Here is a 17,500-nt window from a genome sequence, read left to right as displayed (position 1 = left end):
CGGTCACACTACCCTGAGAACGCCCGATCTCGTCTGATCTCGGAAGCTAAGCAGGGTTTGGCCTGGTTAGTACTTGGATGGGAGACCACCTGGGAATACCAGGTGCTGTAAGCTTTTCCCCTCTTGCTTCCATTACCATGGTCTTGTTATACATTACTAGTTTGTTATCTGAAACCCAACATAGATGAAGTTGCATAAGTAGTCTTGATGAGAGCTCTGCAATGGCTTACGGTCACACTACCCTGGGAACGCCCGATCTCGTCTGATCTCGGAAGCTAAGCAGGGTTTGGCCTGGTTAGTACTTGGATGGGAGACCACCTGGGAATACCAGGTGCTGTAAGCTTTTCCACTCTTGCTTCCATTACCATGGTCTTGTTATACATTACTAGTTTGTTATCTGAAACCCAACATAGATGAAGTTGCATAAGTAGTCTTGATGAGAGCTCTGCAATGGCTTACGGTTACACTACCCTGAGAACGCCCGATCTCGTCTGATCTCGGAAGCTAAGCAGGGTTTGGCCTGGTTAGTACTTGGATGGGAGACCACCTGGGAATACCAGGTGCTATAAGCTTTTCCCCTCTTGCTTCCATTACCATGGTCTTGTTATACATTACTAGTTTGTTATCTGAAACCCAACATAGATGAAGTTGCATAAGTAGTCTTGATGAGAGCTCTGCAATGGCTTACGGTCACACTACCCTGAGAACGCCCGATCTCGTCTGATCTTGGAAGCTAAGCAGGGTTTGGCCTGGTTAGTACTTGGATGGGAGACCACCTGGGAATACCAGGTGCTGTAAGCTTTTCCCCTCTTGCTTCCATTACCATGGTCTTGTTATACATTACTAGTTTGTTATCTGAAACCCAACATAGATGAAGTTGCATAAGTAGTCTTGATGAGAGCTCTGCAATGGCTTACGGTCACACTACCCTGAGAACGCCCGATCTCGTCTGATCTCGGAAACTAAGCAGGGTTTGGCCTGGTTAGTACTTGGATGGGAGACCACCTGGGAATACCAGGTGCTGTAAGCTTTTCCCCTCTTGCTTCCATTACCATGGTCTTGTTATACATTAATAGTTTGTTATCTGAAACCCAACATAGATGAAGTTGCATAAGTAGTCTTGATGAGAGCTCTGCAATGGCTTACGGTCACACTACCCTGAGAACGCCCGATCTCGTCTGATATCGGAAGCTAAGCAGGGTTTGGCCTGGTTAGTACTTGGATGGGAGACCACCTGGGAATACCAGGTGCTGTAAGCTTTTCCCCTCTTGCTTCCATTACCATGGTCTTGTTATACATTACTAGTTTGTTATCTGAAACCCAACATAGATGAAGTTGCATAAGTAGTCTTGATGAGAGCTCTGCAATGGCTTACGGTCACACTACCCTGAGAACGCCCGATCTCGTCTGATCTCGGAAGCTAAGCAGGGTTTGGCCTGGTTAGTACTTGGATGGGAGACCACCTGGGAATACCAGGTGCTGTAAGCTTTTCCCCTCTTGCTTCCATTACCATGGTCTTGTTATACATTACTAGTTTGTTATCTGAAACCCAACATAGATGAAGTTGCATAAGTAGTCTTGATGAGAGCTCTGCAATGGCTTACGGTCACACTACCCTGAGAAAGCCCGATCTCGTCTGATCTCGGAAGCTAAGCAGGGTTTGGCCTGGTTAGTACTTGGATGGGAGACCACCTGGGAATACCAGGTGCTGTAAGCTTTTCCCCTCTTGCTTCCATTACCATGGTCTTGTTATACATTACTAGTTTGTTATCTGAAACCCAACATAGATGAAGTTGCATAAGTAGTCTTGATGAGAGCTCTGCAATGGCTTACGGTCACACTACCCTGAGAACGCCCGATCTCGTCTGATCTCGGAAGCTAAGCAGGGTTTGGCCTGGTTAGTACTTGGATGGGAGACCACCTGGGAATACCAGGTGCTGTAAGCTTTTCCCCTCTTGCTTCCATTACCATGGTCTTGTTATACATTACTAGTTTGTTATCTGAAAGCCAACATAGATGAAGTTGCATAAGTAGTCTTGATGAGAGCTCTGCAATGGCTTACGGTCACACTACCCTGAGAACGCCCGATCTCGTCTGATCTCGGAAGCTAAGCAGGGTTTGGCCTGGTTAGTACTTGGATGGGAGACCACCTGGGAATACCAGGTGCTGTAAGCTTTTCCCCTCTTGCTTCCATTACCATGGTCTTGTTATACATTACTAGTTTGTTATCTGAAACCCAACATAGATGAAGTTGCATAAGTAGTCTTGATGAGAGCTCTGCAATGGCTTACGGTCACACTACCCTGAGAACGCCCGATCTCGTCTGATCTCGGAAGCTAAGCAGGGTTTGGCCTGGTTAGTACTTGGATGGGAGACCACCTGGGAATACCAGGTGCTGTAAGCTTTTCCCCTCTTGCTTCCATTACCATGGTCTTGTTATACATTACTAGGTTGTTATCTGAAACCCAACATAGATGAAGTTGCATAAGTAGTCTTGATGAGAGCTCTGCAATGGCTTACGGTCACACTACCCTGAGAACGCCCAATCTCGTCTGATCTCGGAAGCTAAGCAGGGTTTGGCCTGGTTAGTACTTGGATGGGAGACCACCTGGGAATACCAGGTGCTGTAAGCTTTTCCCCTCTTGCTTCCATTACCATGGTCTTGTTATACATTACTAGTTTGTTATCTGAAACCCAACATAGATGAAGTTGCATAAGTAGTCTTGATGAGAGCTCTGCAATGGCTTACGGTCACACTACCCTGAGAACGCCCGATCTCGTCTGATCTCGGAAGCTAAGCAGGGTTTGGCCTGGTTAGTACTTGGATGGGAGACCACCTGGGAGTACCAGGTGCTGTAAGCTTTTCCCCTCTTGCTTCCATTACCATGGTCTTGTTATACATTACAAGTTTGTTATCTGAAACCCAACATAGATGAAGTTGCATAAGTAGTCTTGATGAGAGCTCTGCAACGGCTTACGGTCACACTACCCTGAGAACGCCCGATCTCGTCTGATCTCGGAAGCTAAGCAGGGTTTGGCCTGGTTAGTACTTGGATGGGAGACCACCTGGGAATACCAGGTGCTGTAAGCTTTTCCCCTCTTGCTTCCATTACCATGGTCTTGTTATACATTACTAGTTTGTTATCTGAAACCCAACATAGATGAAGTTGCATAAGTAGTCTTGATGAGAGCTCTGCAATGGATTACGGTCACACTACCCTGAGAACGCCCGATCTCGTCTGATCTCGGAAGCTAAGCAGGGTTTGGCCTGGTTAGTACTTGGATGGGAGACCACCTGGGAATACCAGGTGCTGTAAGCTTTTCCCCTCTTGCTTCCATTACCATGGTCTTGTTATACATTACTAGTTTGTTATCTGAAACCCAACATAGATGAAGTTGCATAAGTAGTCTTGATGAGAGCTCTGCAATGGCTTACGGTCACACTACCCTGAGAACGTCTGATCTCGGAAGCTAAGCTGGGTTTGGCCTGGTTAGTACTTGGATGGGAGACCACCTGGGAATACCAGGTGCTGTAAGCTTTTCCCCTCTTGCTTCCATTACCATGGTCTTGTTATACATTACTAGTTTGTTATCTGAAACCCAACATAGATGAAGTTGCATAAGTAGTCTTGATGAGAGCTCTGCAATGGCTTACGGTCACACTACCCTGAGAACGCCCGATCTCGTCTGATCTCGGAAGCTAAGCAGGGTTTGGCCTGGTTAGTACTTGGATGGGAGACCACCTGGGAATACCAGGTGCTGTAAGCTTTTCCCCTCTTGCTTCCATTACCATGGTCTTGTTATACATTACTAGTTTGTTATCTGAAACCCAACATAGATGAAGTTGCATAAGTAGTCTTGATGAGAGCTCTGCAATGGCTTACGGTCACACTACCCTGAGAACGCCCGATCTCGTCTGATCTCGGAAGCTAAGCAGGGTTTGGCCTGGTTAGTACTTGGATGGGAGACCACCTGGGAATACCAGGTGCTGTAAGCTTTTCCCCTCTTGCTTCCATTACCATGGTCTTGTTATACATTACTAGTTTGTTATCTGAAACCCAACATAGATGAAGTTGCATAAGTAGTCTTGATGAGAGCTCTGCAATGGCTTACGGTCACACTACCCTGAGAACGCCCGATCTCGTCTGATCTCGGAAGCTAAGAAGGGTTTGGCCTGGTTAGTACTTGGATGGGAGACCACCTGGGAATACCAGGTGCTGTAAGCTTTTCCCCTCTTGCTTCCATTACCATGGTCTTGTTATACATTACTAGTTTGTTATCTGAAACCCAACATAGATGAAGTTGCATAAGTAGTCTTGATGAGAGCTCTGCAATGGCTTACGGTCACACTACCCTGAGAACGTCTGATCTCGGAAGCTAAGCAGGGTTTGGCCTGGTTAGTACTTGGATGGGAGACCACCTGGGAATACCAGGTGCTGTAAGCTTTTCCCCTCTTGCTTCCATTACCATGGTCTTGTTATACATTACTAGTTTGTTATCTGAAACCCAACATAGATGAAGTTGCATAAGTAGTCTTGATGAGAGCTCTGCAATGGCTTACGGTCACACTACCCTGAGAACGCCCGATCTCGTCTGATCTCGGAAGCTAAGCAGGGTTTGGCCTGGTTAGTACTTGGATGGGAGACCACCTGGGAATACCAGGTGCTGTAAGCTTTTCCCCTCTTGCTTCCATTACCATGGTCTTGTTATACATTACTAGTTTGTTATCTGAAACCCAACATAGATGAAGTTGCATAAGTAGTCTTGATGAGAGCTCTGCAATGGCTTACGGTCACACTACCCTGAGAACGCCCGATCTCGTCTGATCTCGGAAGCTAAGCAGGGTTTGGCCTGGTTAGTACTTGGATGGGAGACCACCTGGGAATACCAGGTGCTGTAAGCTTTTCCCCTCTTGCTTCCATTACCATGGTCTTGTTATACATTACTAGTTTGTTATCTGAAACCCAACATAGATGAAGTTGCATAAGTAGTCTTGATGAGAGCTCTGCAATGGCTTACGGTCACACTACCCTGAGAACGCCCGATCTCGTCTGATCTCGGAAGCTAAGCAGGGTTTGGCCTGGTTAGTACTTGGATGGGAGACCACCTGGGAATACCAGGTGCTGTAAGCTTTTCCCCTCTTGCTTCCATTACCATGGTCTTGTTATACATTACTAGTTTGTTATCTGAAACCCAACATAGATGAAGTTGCATAAGTAGTCTTGATGAGAGCTCTGCAATGGCTTACGGTCACACTACCCTGGGCACGCCCGATCTCGTCTGATCTCGGAAGCTAAGCAGGGTTTGGCCTGGTTAGTACTTGGATGGGAGACCACCTGGGAATACCAGGTGCTGTAAGCTTTTCCCCTCTTGCTTCCATTACCATGGTCTTGTTATACATTACTAGTTTGTTATCTGAAACCCAACATAGATGAAGTTGCATAAGTAGTCTTGATGAGAGCTCTGCAATGGCTTACGGTCACACTACCCTGAGAACGCCCGAGCTCGTCTGATCTCGGGAGCTAAGCAGGGTTTGGCCTGGTTAGTACTTGGATGGGAGACCACCTGGGAATACCAGGGGCTGTAAGCTTTTCCCCTCTTGCTTCCATTACCATGGTCTTGTTATACATTACTAGTTTGTTATCTGAAACCCAACATAGATGAAGTTGCATAAGTAGTCTTGATGAGAGCTCTGCAATGGCTTACGGTCACACTACCCTGAGAACGCCCGATCTCGTCTGATCTCGGAAGCTAAGCAGGGTTTGGCCTGGTTAGTACTTGGATGGGAGACCACCTGGGAATACCAGGTGCTGTAAGCTTTTCCCCTCTTGCTTCCATTACCATGGTCTTGTTATACATTACTAGTTTGTTATCTGAAACCCAACATAGATGAAGTTGCATAAGTAGTCTTGATGAGAGCTTTGCAATGGCTTACGGTCACACTACCCTGAGAACGCCCGATCTCGTCTGATCTCGGAAGCTAAGCAGGGTTTGGCCTGGTTAGTACTTGGATGGGAGACCACCTGGGAATACCAGGTGCTGTAAGCTTTTCCCCTCTTGCTTCCATTACCATGGTCTTGTTATACATTACTAGTTTGTTATCTGAAACCCAACATAGATGAAGTTGCATAAGTAGTCTTGATGAGAGCTCTGCAATGCCTTACGGTCACACTACCCTGAGAACGCCCGATCTCGTCTGATCTCGGAAGCTAAGCAGGGTTTGGCCTGGTTAGTACTTGGATGGGAGACCACCTGGGAATACCAGGTGCTGTAAGCTTTTCCCCTCTTGCTTCCATTACCATGGTCTTGTTATACATTACTAGTTTGTTATCTGAAACCCAACATAGATGAAGTTGCATAAGTAGTCTTGATGAGAGTTCTGCAATGGCTTACGGTCACACTACCCTGAGAACGTCTGATCTCGGAAGCTAAGCAGGGTTTGGCCTGGTTAGTACTTGGATGGGAGACCACCTGGGAATACCAGGTGCTGTAAGCTTTTCCCCTCTTGCTTCCATTACCATGGTCTTGTTATACATTACTAGTTTGTTATCTGAAACCCAACATAGATGAAGTTGCATAAGTAGTCTTGATGAGAGCTCTGCAATGGCTTACGGTCACACTGCCCTGAGAACGCCCGATCTCGTCTGATCTCGGAAGCTAAGCAGGGTTTTGCCTGGTTAGTACTTGGATGGGAGACCACCTGGGAATACCAGGTGCTGTAAGCTTTTCCCCTCTTGCTTCCATTACCATGGTCTTGTTATACATTACTAGTTTGTTATCTGAAACCCAACATAGATGAAGTTGCATAAGTAGTCTTGATGAGAGCTCTGCAATGGCTTACGGTCACACTACCCTGAGAACGCCCGATCTCGTCTGATCTCGGAAGCTAAGCAGGGTTTGGCCTGGTTAGTACTTGGATGGGAGACCACCTGGGAATACCAGGTGCTGTAAGCTTTTCCCCTCTTGCTTCCATTACCATGGTCTTGTTATACATTACTAGTTTGTTATCTGAAACCCAACATAGATGAAGTTGCATAAGTAGTCTTGATGAGAGCTCTGCAATGGCTTACGGTCACACTACCCTGAGAACGCCCGATCTCGTCTGATCTCGGAAGCTAAGCAGGGTTTGGCCTGGTTAGTACTTGGATGGGAGACCACCTGGGAATACCAGGTGCTGTAAGCTTTTCCCCTCTTGCTTCCATTACCATGGTCTTGTTATACATTACTAGTTTGTTATCTGAAACCCAACATAGATGAAGATGCATAAGTAGTCTTGATGAGAGCTCTGCAATGGCTTACGGTCACACTACCCTGAGAACGCCCGATCTCGTCTGATCTCGGAAGCTAAGCAGGGTTTGGCCTGGTTAGTACTTGGATGGGAGACCACCTGGGAATACCAGGTGCTGTAAGCTTTTCCCCTCTTGCTTCCATTACCATGGTCTTGTTATACATTACTAGTTTGTTATCTGAAACCCAACATAGATGAAGTTACATAAGTAGTCTTGATGAGAGCTTTGCAATGGCTTACGGTCACACTACCCTGAGAACGCCCGATCTCGTCTGATCTCGGAAGCTAAGCAGGGTTTGGCCTGGTTAGTACTTGGATGGGAGACCACCTGGGAATACCAGGTGCTGTAAGCTTTTCCCCTCTTGCTTCCATTACCATGGTCTTGTTATACATTACTAGTTTGTTAGCTGAAACCCAACATAGATGAAGTTGCATAAGTAGTCTTGATGAGAGCTCTGCAATGGCTTACGGTCACACTACCCTGAGAACGCCCGATCTCGTCTGATCTCGGAAGCTAAGCAGGGTTTGGCCTGGTTAGTACTTGGATGGGAGACCACCTGGGAATACCAGGTGCTGTAAGCTTTTCCCCTCTTGCTTCCATTACCATGGTCTTGTTATACATTACTAGTTTGTTATCTGAAACCCAACATAGATGAAGTTGCATAAGTAGTCTTGATGAGAGCTCTGCAATGGCTTACGGTCACACTACCCTGAGAACGCCCGATCTCGTCTGATCTCGGAAGCTAAGCAGGGTTTGGCCTGGTTAGTACTTGGATGGGAGACCACCTGGGAATACCAGGTGCTGTAAGCTTTTCCCCTCTTGCTTCCATTACCATGGTCTTGTTATACATTACTAGTTTGTTATCTGAAACCCAACATAGATGAAGTTGCATAAGTAGTCTTGATGAGAGCTCTGCAATGGCTTACGGTCACACTACCCTGAGAACGCCCGATCTCGTCTGATCTCGGAAGCTAAGCAGGGTTTGGCCTGGTTAGTACTTGGATGGGAGACCACCTGGGAATACCAGGTGCTGTAAGCTTTTCCCCTCTTGCTTCCGTTACCATGGTCTTGTTATACATTACTAGTTTGTTATCTGAAACCCAACATAGATGAAGTTGCATAAGTAGTCTTGATGAGAGCTCTGCAATGGCTTACGGTCACACTACCCTGAGAACGCCTGATCTCGTCTGATCTCGGAAGCTAAGCAGGGTTTGGCCTGGTTAGTACTTGGATGGGAGACCACCTGGGAATACCAGGTGCTGTAAGCTTTTCCCCTCTTGCTTCCATTACCATGGTCTTGTTATACATTACTAGTTTGTTATCTGAAACCCAACATAGATGAAGTTGCATAAGTAGTCTTGATGAGAGCTCTGCAATGGCTTAAGGTCACACTACCCTGAGAACGCCCGATCTCGTCTGATCTCGGAAGCTAAGCAGGGTTTGGCCTGGTTAGTACTTGGATGGGAGACCACCTGGGAATACCAGGTGCTGTAAGCTTTTCCCCTCTTGCTTCCATTACCATGGTCTTGTTATACATTACTAGTTTGTTATCTGAAACCCAACATAGATGAAGTTGCATAAGTAGTCTTGATGAGAGCTCTGCAATGGCTTACGGTCACACTACCCTGAGAACGCCCGATCTCGTCTGATCTCGGAAGCTAAGCAGGGTTTGGCCTGGTTAGTACTTGGATGGGAGACCACCTGGGAATACCAGGTGCTGTAAGCTTTTCCCCTCTTGCTTCCATTACCATGGTCTTGTTATACATTACTAGTTTGTTATCTGAAACCCAACATAGATGAAGTTGCATAAGTAGTCTTGATGAGAGCTCTGCAATGGCTTACGGTCACACTACCCTGAGAACGCCCGATCTCGTCTGATCTCGGAAGCTAAGCAGGGTTTGGCCTGGTTAGTACTTGGATGGGAGACCACCTGGGAATACCAGGTGCTGTAAGCTTTTCCCCTCTTGCTTCCATTACCATGGTCTTGTTATACATTACTAGTTTGTTATCTGAAACCCAACATAGATGAAGTTGCATAAGTAGTCTTGATGAGAGCTCTGCAATGGCTTACGGTCACACTACCCTGAGAACGCCCGATCTCGTCTGATCTCGGAAGCTAAGCAGGGTTTGGCCTGGTTAGTACTTGGATGGGAGACCACCTGGGAATACCAGGTGCTGTAAGCTTTTCCCCTCTTGCTTCCATTACCATGGACTTGTTATACATTACTAGTTTGTTATCTGAAACCCAACATAGATGAAGTTGCATAAGTAGTCTTGATGAGAGCTCTGCAATGGCTTACGGTCACACTACCCTGAGAACGCCCGATCTCGTCTGATCTCGGAAGCTAAGGCAGGGTTTGGCCTGGTTAGTACTTGGATGGGAGACCACCTGGGAATACCAGGTGCTGTAAGCTTTTCCCCTCTTGCTTCCATTACCATGGTCTTGTTATACATTACTAGTTTGTTATCTGAAACCCAACATAGATGAAGTTGCATAAGTAGTCTTGATGAGAGCTCTGCAATGGCTTCAATGGCTTACGGTCACACTACCCTGAGAACGCCCGATCTTGTCTGATCTCGGAAGCTAAGCAGGGTTTGGCCTGGTTAGTACTTGGATGGGAGACCACCTGGGAATACCAGGTGCTGTAAGCTTTTCCCCTCTTGCTTCCATTACCATGGTCTTGTTATACATTACTAGTTTGTTATCTGAAACCCAACATAGATGAAGTTGCATAAGTAGTCTTGATGAGAGCTCTGCAATGGCTTACGGTCACACTACCCTGAGAACGCCCGATCTCGTCTGATCTCGGAAGCTAAGCAGGGTTTGGCCTGGTTAGTACTTGGATGGGAGACCACCTGGGAATACCAGGTCCTGTAAGCTTTTCCCCTCTTGCTTCCATTACCATGGTCTTGTTATACATTACTAGTTTGTTATCTGAAACCCAACATAGATGAAGTTGCATAAGTAGTCTTGATGAGAGCTCTGCAATGGCTTACGGTCACACTACCCTGAGAACGCCCGATCTCGTCTGATCTCGGAAGCTAAGCAGGGTTTGGCCTGGTTAGTACTTGGATGGGAGACCACCTGGGAATATCAGGTGCAGTAAGCTTTTCCCCTCTTGCTTCCATTACCATGGTCTTGTTATACATTACTAGTTTGTTATCTGAAACCCAACATAGATGAAGTTGCATAAGTAGTCTTGATGAGAGCTCTGCAATGGCTTACGGTCACACTACCCTGAGAACGCCCGATCTCGTCTGATCTCGGAAGCTAAGCAGGGTTTGGCCTGGTTAGTACTTGGATGGGAGACCACCTGGGAATACCAGGTGCTGTAAGCTTTTCCCCTCTTGCTTCCATTACCATGGTCTTGTTATACATTACTAGTTTGTTATCTGGAACCCAACATAGATGAAGTTGCATAAGTAGTCTTGATGAGAGCTCTGCAATGGCTTACGGTCACACTACCCTGAGAACGCCCGATCTCGTCTGATCTCGGAAGCTAAGCAGGGTTTGGCCTGGTTAGTACTTGGATGGGAGACCACCTGGGAATACCAGGTGCTGTAAGCTTTTCCCCTCTTGCTTCCATTACCATGGTCTTGTTATACATTACTAGTTTGTTATCTGAAACCCAACATAGATGAAGTTGCATAAGTAGTCTTGATGAGAGCTCTGCAACGGCTTACGGTCACACTACCCTGAGAACGCCCGATCTCGTCTGATCTCGGAAGCTAAGCAGGGTTTGGCCTGGTTAGTACTTGGATGGGAGACCACCTGGGAATACCAGGTGCTGTAAGCTTTTCCCCTCTTGCTTCCATTACCATGGTCTTGTTATACATTACTAGTTTGTTTTCTGAAACCCAACATAGATGAAGTTGCATAAGTAGTCTTGATGAGAGCTCTGCAATAGCTTACGGTCACACTACCCTGAGAACGCCCGATCTCGTCTGATCTCGGAAGCTAAGCAGGGTTTGGCCTGGTTAGTACTTGGATGGGAGACCACCTGGGAATACCAGGTGCTGTAAGCTTTTCCCCTCTTGCTTCCATTACCATGGTCTTGTTATACATTACTAGTTTGTTATCTGAAACCCAACATAGATGAAGTTGCATAAGTAGTCTTGATGAGAGCTCTGCAATGGCTTACGGTCACACTACCCTGAGAACGCCCGATCTCGTCTGATCTCGGAAGCTAAGCAGGGTTTGGCCTGGTTAGTACTTGGATGGGAGACCACCTGGGAATATCAGGTGCAGTAAGCTTTTCCCCTCTTGCTTCCATTACCATGGTCTTGTTATACATTACTAGTTTGTTATCTGAAACCCAACATAGATGAAGTTGCATAAGTAGTCTTGATGAGAGCTCTGCAATGGCTTACGGTCAGACTACCCTGAGAACGCCCGATCTCGTCTGATCTCGGAAGCTAAGCAGGGTTTGGCCTGGTTAGTACTTGGATGGGAGACCACCTGGGAATACCAGGTGCTGTAAGCTTTTCCCCTCTTGCTTCCATTACCATGGTCTTGTTATACATTACTAGTTTGTTTTCTGAAACCCAACATAGATGAAGTTGCATAAGTAGTCTTGATGAGAGCTCTGCAATGGCTTACGGTCACACTACCCTGAGAACGCCCGATCTCGTCTGATCTCGGAAGCTAAGCAGGGTTTGGCCTGGTTAGTACTTGGATGGGAGACCACCTGGGAATACCAGGTGCTGTAAGCTTTTCCCCTCTTGCTTCCATTACCATGGTCTTGTTATACATTACTAGTTTGTTATCTGCAACCCAACATAGATGAAGTTGCATAAGTAGTCTTGATGAGAGCTCTGCAATGGCTTACGGTCACACTACCCTGAGAACGCCCGATCTCGTCTGATCTCGGAAGCTAAGCAGGGTTTGGCCTGGTTAGTACTTGGATGGGAGACCACCTGGGAATACCAGGTGCTGTAAGCTTTTCCCCTCTTGCTTCCATTACCATGGTCTTGTTATACATTACTAGTTTGTTATCTGCAACCCAACATAGATGAAGTTGCATAAGTAGTCTTGATGAGAGCTCTGCAATGGCTTACGGTCACACTACCCTGAGAACGCCCGATCTCGTCTGATCTCGGAAGCTAAGCAGGGTTTGGCCTGGTTAGTACTTGGATGGGAGACCACCTGGGAATACCAGGTGCTGTAAGCTTTTCCCCTCTTGCTTCCATTACCATGGTCTTGTTATACATTACTAGTTTGTTATCTGAAACCCAACATAGATGAAGTTGCATAAGTAGTCTTGATGAGAGCTCTGCAATGGCTTACGGCCACACTACCCTGAGAACGCCGGATCTCGTCTGATCTCGGAAGCTAAGCAGGGTTTGGCCTGGTTAGTACTTGGATGGGAGACCACCTGGGAATACCAGGTGCTGTAAGCTTTTCCCCTCTTGCTTCCATTACCATGGTCTTGTTATACATTACTACTTTGTTATCTGAAACCCAACATAGATGAAGTTGCATAAGTAGTCTTGATGAGAGCTCTGCAATGGCTTACGGTCACACTACCCTGAGAACGCCCGATCTCGTCTGATCTCGGAAGCTAAGCAGGGTTTGGCCTGGTTAGTACTTGGATGGGAGACCACCTGGGAATACCAGGTGCTGTAAGCTTTTCCCCTCTTGCTTCCATTACCATGGTCTTGTTATACATTACTAGTTTGTTATCTGAAACCCAACATAGATGAAGTTGCATAAGTAGTCTTGATGAGAGCTCTGCAATGGCTTACGGTCACACTACCCTGAGAACGCCCGATCTCGTCTGATCTCGGAAGCTAAGCAGGGTTTGGCCTGGTTAGTACTTGGATGGGAGACCACCTGGGAATATCAGGTGCAGTAAGCTTTTCCCCTCTTGCTTCCATTACCATGGTCTTGTTATACATTACTAGTTTGTTATCTGAAACCCAACATAGATGAATTTGCATAAGTAGTCTTGATGAGAGCTCTGCAATGGCTTACGGTCACACTACCCTGAGAACGCCCGATCTCGTCTGATCTCGGAAGCTAAGCAGGGTTTGGCCTGGTTAGTACTTGGATGGGAGACCACCTGGGAATACCAGGTGCTGTAAGCTTTTCCCTTCTTGCTTCCATTACCATGGTCTTGTTATACATTACTAGTTTGTTATCTGGAACCCAACATAGATGAAGTTGCATAAGTAGTCTTGATGAGAGCTCTGCAATGGCTTACGGTCACACTACCCTGAGAACGCCCGATCTCGTCTGATCTCGGAAGCTAAGCAGGGTTTGGCCTGGTTAGTACTTGGATGGGAGACCACCTGGGAATACCAGGTGCTGTAAGCTTTTCCCCTCTTGCTTCCATTACCATGGTCTTGTTATACATTACTAGTTTGTTATCTGAAACCCAACATAGATGAAGTTGCATAAGTAGTCTTGATGAGAGCTCTGCAACGGCTTACGGTCACACTACCCTGAGAACGCCCGATCTCGTCTGATCTCGGAAGCTAAGCAGGGTTTGGCCTGGTTAGTACTTGGATGGGAGACCACCTGGGAATACCAGGTGCTGTAAGCTTTTCCCCTCTTGCTTCCATTACCATGGTCTTGTTATACATTACTAGTTTGTTTTCTGAAACCCAACATAGATGAAGTTGCATAAGTAGTCTTGATGAGAGCTCTGCAATGGCTTACGGTCACACTACCCTGAGAACGCCCGATCTCGTCTGATCTCGGAAGCTAAGCAGGGTTTGGCCTGGTTAGTACTTGGATGGGAGACCACCTGGGAATACCAGGTGCTGTAAGCTTTTCCCCTCTTGCTTCCATTACCATGGTCTTGTTATACATTACTAGTTTGTTATCTGAAACCCAACATAGATGAAGTTGCATAAGTAGTCTTGATGAGAGCTCTGCAATGGCTTACGGTCACACTACCCTGAGAACGCCCGATCTCGTCTGATCTCGGAAGCTAAGCAGGGTTTGCCCTGGTTAGTACTTGGATGGGAGACCACCTGGGAATATCAGGTGCAGTAAGCTTTTCCCCTCTTGCTTCCATTACCATGGTCTTGTTATACATTACTAGTTTGTTTTCTGAAACCCAACATAGATGAAGTTGCATAAGTAGTCTTGATGAGAGCTCTGCAATGGCTTACGGTCACACTACCCTGAGAACGCCCGATCTCGTCTGATCTCGGAAGCTAAGCAGGGTTTGGCCTGGTTAGTACTTGGATGGGAGACCACCTGGGAATACCAGGTGCTGTAAGCTTTTCCCCTCTTGCTTCCATTACCATGGTCTTGTTATACATTACTAGTTTGTTATCTGAAACCCAACATAGATGAAGTTGCATAAGTAGTCTTGATGAGAGCTCTGCAATGGCTTACGGTCACACTACCCTGAGAACGCCCGATCTCGTCTGATCTCGGAAGCTAAGCAGGGTTTGGCCTGGTTAGTACTTGGATGGGAGACCACCTGGGAATATCAGGTGCAGTAAGCTTTTCCCCTCTTGCTTCCATTACCATGGTCTTGTTATACATTACTAGTTTGTTATCTGCAACCCAACATAGATGAAGTTGCATAAGTAGTCTTGATGAGAGCTCTGCAATGGCTTACGGTCACACTACCCTGAGAACGCCCGATCTCGTCTGATCTCGGAAGCTAAGCAGGGTTTGGCCTGGTTAGTACTTGGATGGGAGACCACCTGGGAATACCAGGTGCTGTAAGCTTTTCCCCTCTTGCTTCCATTACCATGGTCTTGTTATACATTACTAGTTTGTTATCTGGAACCCAACATAGATGAAGTTGCATAAGTAGTCTTGATGAGAGCTCTGCAATGGCTTACGGTCACACTACCCTGAGAACGCCCGATCTCGTCTGATCTCGGAAGCTAAGCAGGGTTTGGCCTGGTTAGTACTTGGATGGGAGACCACCTGGGAGTACCAGGTGCTGTAAGCTTTTCCCCTCTTGCTTCCATTACCATGGTCTTGTTATACATTACTAGTTTGTTATCTGAAACCCAACATAGATGAAGTTGCATAAGTAGTCTTGATGAGAGCTCTGCAACGGCTTACGGTCACACTACCCTGAGAACGCCCGATCTCGTCTGATCTCGGAAGCTAAGCAGGGTTTGGCCTGGTTAGTACTTGGATGGGAGACCACCTGGGAATACCAGGTGCTGTAAGCTTTTCCCCTCTTGCTTCCATTACCATGGTCTTGTTATACATTACTAGTTTGTTTTCTGAAACCCAACATAGATGAAGTTGCATAAGTAGTCTTGATGAGAGCTCTGCAATGGCTTACGGTCACACTACCCTGAGGACGCCCGATCTCGTCTGATCTCGGAAGCTAAGCAGGGTTTGGCCTGGTTAGTACTTGGATGGGAGACCACCTGGGAATACCAGGTGCTGTAAGCTTTTCCCCTCTTGCTTCCATTACCATGGTCTTGTTATACATTACTAGTTTGTTGTCTGAAACCCAACATAGATGAAGTTGCATAAGTAGTCTTGATGAGAGCTCTGCAATTGTTTACGGTCACGCTACCCTGAGAACGCCTGATCTCGTCTGATCTCGGAAGCTAAGCAGGGTTTGGCATGGTTAGTACTTGGATGGGAGACCACCTGGGAATACCAGGTGCTGTAAGCTTTTCCCCTCTTGCTTCCATTACCATGGTCTTGTTATACATTACTAGTTTGTTATCTGAAACCCAACATAGATGAAGTTGCATAAGTAGTCTTGATGAGAGCTCTGCAATGGCTTACGGTCACACTACCCTGAGAACGCCCGATCTCGTCTGATCTCAGAAGCTAAGCAGGGTTTGGCCTGGTTAGTACTTGGATGGGCGACCACCTGGGAATACCAGGTGCTGTAAGCTTTTCCCCTCTTGCTTCCATTACCATGGTCTTGTTATACATTACTGGTTTGTTATCTGAAACCCAACATAGATGAAGTTGCATAAGTAGTCTTGATGAGAGCTCTGCAATGGCTTACGGTCACACTACCCTGAGAACGCCCGATCTCGTCTGATCTCGGAAGCTAAGCAGGGTTTGGCCTGGTTAGTAATTGGATGGGAGACCACCTGGGAATACCAGGTGCTGTAAGCTTTTCCCCTCTTGCTTCCATTACCATGGTCTTGTTATACATTACTAGTTTGTTATCTGAAACCCAACATAGATGAAGTTGCATAAGTAGTCTTGATGAGAGCTCTGCAATGGCTTACGGTCACACTACCCTGAGAACGCCCGATCTCGTCTGATCTCGGAAGCTAAGCAGGGTTTGGCCTGGTTAGTACTTGGATGGGAGACCACCTGGGAATACCAGGTGCTGTGAGCTTTTCCCCTCTTGCTTCCATTACCATGGTCTTGTCATACATTACTAGTTTGTTATCTGAAACCCAACATAGATGAAGTTGCATAAGTAGTCTTGATGAGAGCTCTGCAATGGCTTACGGTCACACTACCCTGAGAATGCCCGATCTCGTCTGATCTCGGAAGCTAAGCAGGGTTTGGCCTGGTTAGTACTTGGATGGGAGACCACCTGGGAATACCAGGTGCTGTAAGCTTTTCCCCTCTTGCTTCCATTACCATGGTCTTGTTATACTTTACTAGTTTGTTATCTGAAACCCAACATAGATGAAGTTGCATAAGTAGTCTTGATGAGAGCTCTGCAATGGCTTACGGTCACACTACACTGAGAACGCCCGATCTCGTCTGATCTCGGAAGCTAAGCAGGGTTTGGCCTGGTTAGTACTTGCATGGGAGACCACCTGGGAATACCAGGTGCTGTAAGCTTTTCCCCTCTTGCTTCCATTACCATGGTCTTGTTATACATTACTAGTTTGTTATCTGCAACCCAACATAGATGAAGTTGCATAAGTAGTCTTGATGAGAGCTCTGCAATGGCTTACGGTCACACTACCCTGAGAACGCCCAATCTCGTCTGATCTCGGAAGCTAAGCAGGGTTTGGCCTGGTTAGTACTTGGATGGGAGACCACCTGGGAATACCAGGTGCTGTAAGCTTTTCCCCTCTTGCTTCCATTACCATGGTCTTGTTATACATTACTAGTTTGTTATCTGGAACCCAACATAGATGAAGTTGCATAAGTAGTCTTGATGAGAGCTCTGCAATGGCTTACGGTCACACTACCCTGAGAACGCCCGATCTCGTCTGATCTCGGAAGCTAAGCAGGGTTTGGCCTGGTTAGTACTTGGATGGGAGACCACCTGGGAGTACCAGGTGCTGTAAGCTTT

At 46.7% G+C, this 17,500-nt stretch overlaps 74 non-coding genes and 3 pseudogenes across 74 annotated transcripts in view; all 77 read left to right on the top strand.

Annotated features, from left to right (window-relative positions):
* Positions 1–114, top strand: part of LOC125794997 (5S ribosomal RNA) — a 119-nt gene extending 5 nt beyond the window's left edge. The window contains exon 1 of the ribosomal RNA XR_007434009.1: positions 1–114. This exon is cut by the window's left edge and continues 5 nt beyond it. This is a non-coding gene — a ribosomal RNA (5S ribosomal RNA).
* A 110-nt stretch (positions 115–224) lies between these two features.
* Positions 225–343, top strand: LOC125795000 (5S ribosomal RNA). Its single transcript, XR_007434012.1, has one exon. It is a non-coding gene; the product is annotated as a 5S ribosomal RNA (ribosomal RNA).
* A 110-nt stretch (positions 344–453) lies between these two features.
* Positions 454–572, top strand: LOC125795201 (5S ribosomal RNA). Its single transcript, XR_007434212.1, has one exon. It is a non-coding gene; the product is annotated as a 5S ribosomal RNA (ribosomal RNA).
* Positions 573–682: 110 nt separating this feature from the next.
* On the top strand, positions 683–801 carry LOC125795103 (5S ribosomal RNA). Its single transcript, XR_007434114.1, has one exon. It is a non-coding gene; the product is annotated as a 5S ribosomal RNA (ribosomal RNA).
* A 110-nt stretch (positions 802–911) lies between these two features.
* On the top strand, positions 912–1,030 carry LOC125795158 (5S ribosomal RNA). The gene has a single exon (XR_007434169.1). It is a non-coding gene; the product is annotated as a 5S ribosomal RNA (ribosomal RNA).
* Positions 1,031–1,140: 110 nt separating this feature from the next.
* Positions 1,141–1,259, top strand: LOC125795145 (5S ribosomal RNA). The gene has a single exon (XR_007434156.1). It is a non-coding gene; the product is annotated as a 5S ribosomal RNA (ribosomal RNA).
* A 110-nt stretch (positions 1,260–1,369) lies between these two features.
* On the top strand, positions 1,370–1,488 carry LOC125794996 (5S ribosomal RNA). Its single transcript, XR_007434008.1, has one exon. It is a non-coding gene; the product is annotated as a 5S ribosomal RNA (ribosomal RNA).
* A 110-nt stretch (positions 1,489–1,598) lies between these two features.
* Positions 1,599–1,717, top strand: LOC125795140 (5S ribosomal RNA). The gene has a single exon (XR_007434151.1). It is a non-coding gene; the product is annotated as a 5S ribosomal RNA (ribosomal RNA).
* Positions 1,718–1,827: 110 nt separating this feature from the next.
* Positions 1,828–1,946, top strand: LOC125794995 (5S ribosomal RNA). Its single transcript, XR_007434007.1, has one exon. It is a non-coding gene; the product is annotated as a 5S ribosomal RNA (ribosomal RNA).
* A 110-nt stretch (positions 1,947–2,056) lies between these two features.
* LOC125794994 (5S ribosomal RNA) lies at positions 2,057–2,175 on the top strand. The gene has a single exon (XR_007434006.1). It is a non-coding gene; the product is annotated as a 5S ribosomal RNA (ribosomal RNA).
* A 110-nt stretch (positions 2,176–2,285) lies between these two features.
* Positions 2,286–2,404, top strand: LOC125794993 (5S ribosomal RNA). Its single transcript, XR_007434005.1, has one exon. It is a non-coding gene; the product is annotated as a 5S ribosomal RNA (ribosomal RNA).
* A 110-nt stretch (positions 2,405–2,514) lies between these two features.
* Positions 2,515–2,633, top strand: LOC125795192 (5S ribosomal RNA). Its single transcript, XR_007434203.1, has one exon. It is a non-coding gene; the product is annotated as a 5S ribosomal RNA (ribosomal RNA).
* Positions 2,634–2,743: 110 nt separating this feature from the next.
* On the top strand, positions 2,744–2,862 carry LOC125795016 (5S ribosomal RNA). Its single transcript, XR_007434028.1, has one exon. It is a non-coding gene; the product is annotated as a 5S ribosomal RNA (ribosomal RNA).
* A 110-nt stretch (positions 2,863–2,972) lies between these two features.
* Positions 2,973–3,091, top strand: LOC125794991 (5S ribosomal RNA). Its single transcript, XR_007434003.1, has one exon. It is a non-coding gene; the product is annotated as a 5S ribosomal RNA (ribosomal RNA).
* Positions 3,092–3,201: 110 nt separating this feature from the next.
* Positions 3,202–3,320, top strand: LOC125795084 (5S ribosomal RNA). The gene has a single exon (XR_007434095.1). It is a non-coding gene; the product is annotated as a 5S ribosomal RNA (ribosomal RNA).
* Positions 3,321–3,430: 110 nt separating this feature from the next.
* On the top strand, positions 3,431–3,539 carry LOC125794718 (5S ribosomal RNA; annotated as a pseudogene).
* Positions 3,540–3,649: 110 nt separating this feature from the next.
* Positions 3,650–3,768, top strand: LOC125794990 (5S ribosomal RNA). Its single transcript, XR_007434002.1, has one exon. It is a non-coding gene; the product is annotated as a 5S ribosomal RNA (ribosomal RNA).
* Positions 3,769–3,878: 110 nt separating this feature from the next.
* Positions 3,879–3,997, top strand: LOC125794989 (5S ribosomal RNA). The gene has a single exon (XR_007434001.1). It is a non-coding gene; the product is annotated as a 5S ribosomal RNA (ribosomal RNA).
* A 110-nt stretch (positions 3,998–4,107) lies between these two features.
* On the top strand, positions 4,108–4,226 carry LOC125795146 (5S ribosomal RNA). Its single transcript, XR_007434157.1, has one exon. It is a non-coding gene; the product is annotated as a 5S ribosomal RNA (ribosomal RNA).
* A 110-nt stretch (positions 4,227–4,336) lies between these two features.
* LOC125794708 (5S ribosomal RNA) lies at positions 4,337–4,445 on the top strand (annotated as a pseudogene).
* A 110-nt stretch (positions 4,446–4,555) lies between these two features.
* On the top strand, positions 4,556–4,674 carry LOC125794988 (5S ribosomal RNA). Its single transcript, XR_007434000.1, has one exon. It is a non-coding gene; the product is annotated as a 5S ribosomal RNA (ribosomal RNA).
* Positions 4,675–4,784: 110 nt separating this feature from the next.
* On the top strand, positions 4,785–4,903 carry LOC125794987 (5S ribosomal RNA). The gene has a single exon (XR_007433999.1). It is a non-coding gene; the product is annotated as a 5S ribosomal RNA (ribosomal RNA).
* Positions 4,904–5,013: 110 nt separating this feature from the next.
* LOC125794986 (5S ribosomal RNA) lies at positions 5,014–5,132 on the top strand. The gene has a single exon (XR_007433998.1). It is a non-coding gene; the product is annotated as a 5S ribosomal RNA (ribosomal RNA).
* Positions 5,133–5,242: 110 nt separating this feature from the next.
* Positions 5,243–5,361, top strand: LOC125795011 (5S ribosomal RNA). The gene has a single exon (XR_007434023.1). It is a non-coding gene; the product is annotated as a 5S ribosomal RNA (ribosomal RNA).
* A 110-nt stretch (positions 5,362–5,471) lies between these two features.
* LOC125794607 (5S ribosomal RNA) lies at positions 5,472–5,590 on the top strand. Its single transcript, XR_007433713.1, has one exon. It is a non-coding gene; the product is annotated as a 5S ribosomal RNA (ribosomal RNA).
* Positions 5,591–5,700: 110 nt separating this feature from the next.
* On the top strand, positions 5,701–5,819 carry LOC125794985 (5S ribosomal RNA). Its single transcript, XR_007433997.1, has one exon. It is a non-coding gene; the product is annotated as a 5S ribosomal RNA (ribosomal RNA).
* A 110-nt stretch (positions 5,820–5,929) lies between these two features.
* LOC125794984 (5S ribosomal RNA) lies at positions 5,930–6,048 on the top strand. The gene has a single exon (XR_007433996.1). It is a non-coding gene; the product is annotated as a 5S ribosomal RNA (ribosomal RNA).
* Positions 6,049–6,158: 110 nt separating this feature from the next.
* Positions 6,159–6,277, top strand: LOC125795114 (5S ribosomal RNA). The gene has a single exon (XR_007434125.1). It is a non-coding gene; the product is annotated as a 5S ribosomal RNA (ribosomal RNA).
* Positions 6,278–6,387: 110 nt separating this feature from the next.
* Positions 6,388–6,496, top strand: LOC125794707 (5S ribosomal RNA; annotated as a pseudogene).
* A 110-nt stretch (positions 6,497–6,606) lies between these two features.
* On the top strand, positions 6,607–6,725 carry LOC125795217 (5S ribosomal RNA). The gene has a single exon (XR_007434228.1). It is a non-coding gene; the product is annotated as a 5S ribosomal RNA (ribosomal RNA).
* A 110-nt stretch (positions 6,726–6,835) lies between these two features.
* On the top strand, positions 6,836–6,954 carry LOC125794983 (5S ribosomal RNA). Its single transcript, XR_007433995.1, has one exon. It is a non-coding gene; the product is annotated as a 5S ribosomal RNA (ribosomal RNA).
* A 110-nt stretch (positions 6,955–7,064) lies between these two features.
* LOC125794982 (5S ribosomal RNA) lies at positions 7,065–7,183 on the top strand. The gene has a single exon (XR_007433994.1). It is a non-coding gene; the product is annotated as a 5S ribosomal RNA (ribosomal RNA).
* Positions 7,184–7,293: 110 nt separating this feature from the next.
* LOC125794980 (5S ribosomal RNA) lies at positions 7,294–7,412 on the top strand. The gene has a single exon (XR_007433992.1). It is a non-coding gene; the product is annotated as a 5S ribosomal RNA (ribosomal RNA).
* Positions 7,413–7,522: 110 nt separating this feature from the next.
* LOC125794979 (5S ribosomal RNA) lies at positions 7,523–7,641 on the top strand. Its single transcript, XR_007433991.1, has one exon. It is a non-coding gene; the product is annotated as a 5S ribosomal RNA (ribosomal RNA).
* A 110-nt stretch (positions 7,642–7,751) lies between these two features.
* Positions 7,752–7,870, top strand: LOC125794978 (5S ribosomal RNA). The gene has a single exon (XR_007433990.1). It is a non-coding gene; the product is annotated as a 5S ribosomal RNA (ribosomal RNA).
* A 110-nt stretch (positions 7,871–7,980) lies between these two features.
* Positions 7,981–8,099, top strand: LOC125794977 (5S ribosomal RNA). Its single transcript, XR_007433989.1, has one exon. It is a non-coding gene; the product is annotated as a 5S ribosomal RNA (ribosomal RNA).
* Positions 8,100–8,209: 110 nt separating this feature from the next.
* On the top strand, positions 8,210–8,328 carry LOC125794976 (5S ribosomal RNA). The gene has a single exon (XR_007433988.1). It is a non-coding gene; the product is annotated as a 5S ribosomal RNA (ribosomal RNA).
* Positions 8,329–8,438: 110 nt separating this feature from the next.
* Positions 8,439–8,557, top strand: LOC125795068 (5S ribosomal RNA). The gene has a single exon (XR_007434079.1). It is a non-coding gene; the product is annotated as a 5S ribosomal RNA (ribosomal RNA).
* A 110-nt stretch (positions 8,558–8,667) lies between these two features.
* LOC125795196 (5S ribosomal RNA) lies at positions 8,668–8,786 on the top strand. The gene has a single exon (XR_007434207.1). It is a non-coding gene; the product is annotated as a 5S ribosomal RNA (ribosomal RNA).
* Positions 8,787–8,896: 110 nt separating this feature from the next.
* On the top strand, positions 8,897–9,015 carry LOC125794975 (5S ribosomal RNA). Its single transcript, XR_007433987.1, has one exon. It is a non-coding gene; the product is annotated as a 5S ribosomal RNA (ribosomal RNA).
* A 110-nt stretch (positions 9,016–9,125) lies between these two features.
* On the top strand, positions 9,126–9,244 carry LOC125794974 (5S ribosomal RNA). The gene has a single exon (XR_007433986.1). It is a non-coding gene; the product is annotated as a 5S ribosomal RNA (ribosomal RNA).
* Positions 9,245–9,354: 110 nt separating this feature from the next.
* Positions 9,355–9,473, top strand: LOC125794973 (5S ribosomal RNA). The gene has a single exon (XR_007433985.1). It is a non-coding gene; the product is annotated as a 5S ribosomal RNA (ribosomal RNA).
* Positions 9,474–9,583: 110 nt separating this feature from the next.
* Positions 9,584–9,703, top strand: LOC125794553 (5S ribosomal RNA). The gene has a single exon (XR_007433657.1). It is a non-coding gene; the product is annotated as a 5S ribosomal RNA (ribosomal RNA).
* A 119-nt stretch (positions 9,704–9,822) lies between these two features.
* On the top strand, positions 9,823–9,941 carry LOC125795129 (5S ribosomal RNA). Its single transcript, XR_007434140.1, has one exon. It is a non-coding gene; the product is annotated as a 5S ribosomal RNA (ribosomal RNA).
* A 110-nt stretch (positions 9,942–10,051) lies between these two features.
* Positions 10,052–10,170, top strand: LOC125795108 (5S ribosomal RNA). The gene has a single exon (XR_007434119.1). It is a non-coding gene; the product is annotated as a 5S ribosomal RNA (ribosomal RNA).
* A 110-nt stretch (positions 10,171–10,280) lies between these two features.
* Positions 10,281–10,399, top strand: LOC125795214 (5S ribosomal RNA). The gene has a single exon (XR_007434225.1). It is a non-coding gene; the product is annotated as a 5S ribosomal RNA (ribosomal RNA).
* Positions 10,400–10,509: 110 nt separating this feature from the next.
* On the top strand, positions 10,510–10,628 carry LOC125794972 (5S ribosomal RNA). The gene has a single exon (XR_007433984.1). It is a non-coding gene; the product is annotated as a 5S ribosomal RNA (ribosomal RNA).
* Positions 10,629–10,738: 110 nt separating this feature from the next.
* Positions 10,739–10,857, top strand: LOC125794971 (5S ribosomal RNA). The gene has a single exon (XR_007433983.1). It is a non-coding gene; the product is annotated as a 5S ribosomal RNA (ribosomal RNA).
* Positions 10,858–10,967: 110 nt separating this feature from the next.
* Positions 10,968–11,086, top strand: LOC125794969 (5S ribosomal RNA). Its single transcript, XR_007433981.1, has one exon. It is a non-coding gene; the product is annotated as a 5S ribosomal RNA (ribosomal RNA).
* Positions 11,087–11,196: 110 nt separating this feature from the next.
* Positions 11,197–11,315, top strand: LOC125794968 (5S ribosomal RNA). Its single transcript, XR_007433980.1, has one exon. It is a non-coding gene; the product is annotated as a 5S ribosomal RNA (ribosomal RNA).
* A 110-nt stretch (positions 11,316–11,425) lies between these two features.
* LOC125795213 (5S ribosomal RNA) lies at positions 11,426–11,544 on the top strand. The gene has a single exon (XR_007434224.1). It is a non-coding gene; the product is annotated as a 5S ribosomal RNA (ribosomal RNA).
* Positions 11,545–11,654: 110 nt separating this feature from the next.
* Positions 11,655–11,773, top strand: LOC125795002 (5S ribosomal RNA). Its single transcript, XR_007434014.1, has one exon. It is a non-coding gene; the product is annotated as a 5S ribosomal RNA (ribosomal RNA).
* A 110-nt stretch (positions 11,774–11,883) lies between these two features.
* On the top strand, positions 11,884–12,002 carry LOC125794967 (5S ribosomal RNA). Its single transcript, XR_007433979.1, has one exon. It is a non-coding gene; the product is annotated as a 5S ribosomal RNA (ribosomal RNA).
* A 110-nt stretch (positions 12,003–12,112) lies between these two features.
* LOC125794966 (5S ribosomal RNA) lies at positions 12,113–12,231 on the top strand. The gene has a single exon (XR_007433978.1). It is a non-coding gene; the product is annotated as a 5S ribosomal RNA (ribosomal RNA).
* Positions 12,232–12,341: 110 nt separating this feature from the next.
* LOC125794965 (5S ribosomal RNA) lies at positions 12,342–12,460 on the top strand. The gene has a single exon (XR_007433977.1). It is a non-coding gene; the product is annotated as a 5S ribosomal RNA (ribosomal RNA).
* Positions 12,461–12,570: 110 nt separating this feature from the next.
* On the top strand, positions 12,571–12,689 carry LOC125795116 (5S ribosomal RNA). Its single transcript, XR_007434127.1, has one exon. It is a non-coding gene; the product is annotated as a 5S ribosomal RNA (ribosomal RNA).
* A 110-nt stretch (positions 12,690–12,799) lies between these two features.
* On the top strand, positions 12,800–12,918 carry LOC125794964 (5S ribosomal RNA). The gene has a single exon (XR_007433976.1). It is a non-coding gene; the product is annotated as a 5S ribosomal RNA (ribosomal RNA).
* A 110-nt stretch (positions 12,919–13,028) lies between these two features.
* LOC125795212 (5S ribosomal RNA) lies at positions 13,029–13,147 on the top strand. Its single transcript, XR_007434223.1, has one exon. It is a non-coding gene; the product is annotated as a 5S ribosomal RNA (ribosomal RNA).
* Positions 13,148–13,257: 110 nt separating this feature from the next.
* On the top strand, positions 13,258–13,376 carry LOC125794963 (5S ribosomal RNA). Its single transcript, XR_007433975.1, has one exon. It is a non-coding gene; the product is annotated as a 5S ribosomal RNA (ribosomal RNA).
* A 110-nt stretch (positions 13,377–13,486) lies between these two features.
* On the top strand, positions 13,487–13,605 carry LOC125794962 (5S ribosomal RNA). Its single transcript, XR_007433974.1, has one exon. It is a non-coding gene; the product is annotated as a 5S ribosomal RNA (ribosomal RNA).
* Positions 13,606–13,715: 110 nt separating this feature from the next.
* LOC125794961 (5S ribosomal RNA) lies at positions 13,716–13,834 on the top strand. Its single transcript, XR_007433973.1, has one exon. It is a non-coding gene; the product is annotated as a 5S ribosomal RNA (ribosomal RNA).
* Positions 13,835–13,944: 110 nt separating this feature from the next.
* On the top strand, positions 13,945–14,063 carry LOC125794960 (5S ribosomal RNA). The gene has a single exon (XR_007433972.1). It is a non-coding gene; the product is annotated as a 5S ribosomal RNA (ribosomal RNA).
* Positions 14,064–14,173: 110 nt separating this feature from the next.
* LOC125794612 (5S ribosomal RNA) lies at positions 14,174–14,292 on the top strand. The gene has a single exon (XR_007433718.1). It is a non-coding gene; the product is annotated as a 5S ribosomal RNA (ribosomal RNA).
* A 110-nt stretch (positions 14,293–14,402) lies between these two features.
* Positions 14,403–14,521, top strand: LOC125794958 (5S ribosomal RNA). The gene has a single exon (XR_007433970.1). It is a non-coding gene; the product is annotated as a 5S ribosomal RNA (ribosomal RNA).
* Positions 14,522–14,631: 110 nt separating this feature from the next.
* LOC125795211 (5S ribosomal RNA) lies at positions 14,632–14,750 on the top strand. Its single transcript, XR_007434222.1, has one exon. It is a non-coding gene; the product is annotated as a 5S ribosomal RNA (ribosomal RNA).
* A 110-nt stretch (positions 14,751–14,860) lies between these two features.
* LOC125794957 (5S ribosomal RNA) lies at positions 14,861–14,979 on the top strand. The gene has a single exon (XR_007433969.1). It is a non-coding gene; the product is annotated as a 5S ribosomal RNA (ribosomal RNA).
* Positions 14,980–15,089: 110 nt separating this feature from the next.
* Positions 15,090–15,208, top strand: LOC125795015 (5S ribosomal RNA). Its single transcript, XR_007434027.1, has one exon. It is a non-coding gene; the product is annotated as a 5S ribosomal RNA (ribosomal RNA).
* A 110-nt stretch (positions 15,209–15,318) lies between these two features.
* LOC125794956 (5S ribosomal RNA) lies at positions 15,319–15,437 on the top strand. Its single transcript, XR_007433968.1, has one exon. It is a non-coding gene; the product is annotated as a 5S ribosomal RNA (ribosomal RNA).
* Positions 15,438–15,547: 110 nt separating this feature from the next.
* LOC125795051 (5S ribosomal RNA) lies at positions 15,548–15,666 on the top strand. Its single transcript, XR_007434062.1, has one exon. It is a non-coding gene; the product is annotated as a 5S ribosomal RNA (ribosomal RNA).
* Positions 15,667–15,776: 110 nt separating this feature from the next.
* LOC125794623 (5S ribosomal RNA) lies at positions 15,777–15,895 on the top strand. The gene has a single exon (XR_007433729.1). It is a non-coding gene; the product is annotated as a 5S ribosomal RNA (ribosomal RNA).
* A 110-nt stretch (positions 15,896–16,005) lies between these two features.
* Positions 16,006–16,124, top strand: LOC125795178 (5S ribosomal RNA). The gene has a single exon (XR_007434189.1). It is a non-coding gene; the product is annotated as a 5S ribosomal RNA (ribosomal RNA).
* A 110-nt stretch (positions 16,125–16,234) lies between these two features.
* On the top strand, positions 16,235–16,353 carry LOC125795183 (5S ribosomal RNA). Its single transcript, XR_007434194.1, has one exon. It is a non-coding gene; the product is annotated as a 5S ribosomal RNA (ribosomal RNA).
* A 110-nt stretch (positions 16,354–16,463) lies between these two features.
* Positions 16,464–16,582, top strand: LOC125795038 (5S ribosomal RNA). The gene has a single exon (XR_007434050.1). It is a non-coding gene; the product is annotated as a 5S ribosomal RNA (ribosomal RNA).
* Positions 16,583–16,692: 110 nt separating this feature from the next.
* LOC125795043 (5S ribosomal RNA) lies at positions 16,693–16,811 on the top strand. The gene has a single exon (XR_007434055.1). It is a non-coding gene; the product is annotated as a 5S ribosomal RNA (ribosomal RNA).
* A 110-nt stretch (positions 16,812–16,921) lies between these two features.
* Positions 16,922–17,040, top strand: LOC125794563 (5S ribosomal RNA). The gene has a single exon (XR_007433666.1). It is a non-coding gene; the product is annotated as a 5S ribosomal RNA (ribosomal RNA).
* A 110-nt stretch (positions 17,041–17,150) lies between these two features.
* Positions 17,151–17,269, top strand: LOC125795191 (5S ribosomal RNA). Its single transcript, XR_007434202.1, has one exon. It is a non-coding gene; the product is annotated as a 5S ribosomal RNA (ribosomal RNA).
* Positions 17,270–17,379: 110 nt separating this feature from the next.
* Positions 17,380–17,498, top strand: LOC125795013 (5S ribosomal RNA). Its single transcript, XR_007434025.1, has one exon. It is a non-coding gene; the product is annotated as a 5S ribosomal RNA (ribosomal RNA).
* The last annotated feature ends 2 nt before the right edge of the window (positions 17,499–17,500 follow it).

The sequence above is a fragment of the Astyanax mexicanus genome, unplaced genomic scaffold (assembly GCF_023375975.1).
Source record: "Astyanax mexicanus isolate ESR-SI-001 unplaced genomic scaffold, AstMex3_surface scaffold_41, whole genome shotgun sequence".
In the NCBI taxonomy this organism is placed as follows: Eukaryota; Metazoa; Chordata; class Actinopteri; order Characiformes; family Acestrorhamphidae; genus Astyanax; species Astyanax mexicanus.
Note: the sequence above shows the minus strand (reverse complement) of the source record. Positions and strands in the feature narration are given on the sequence as shown.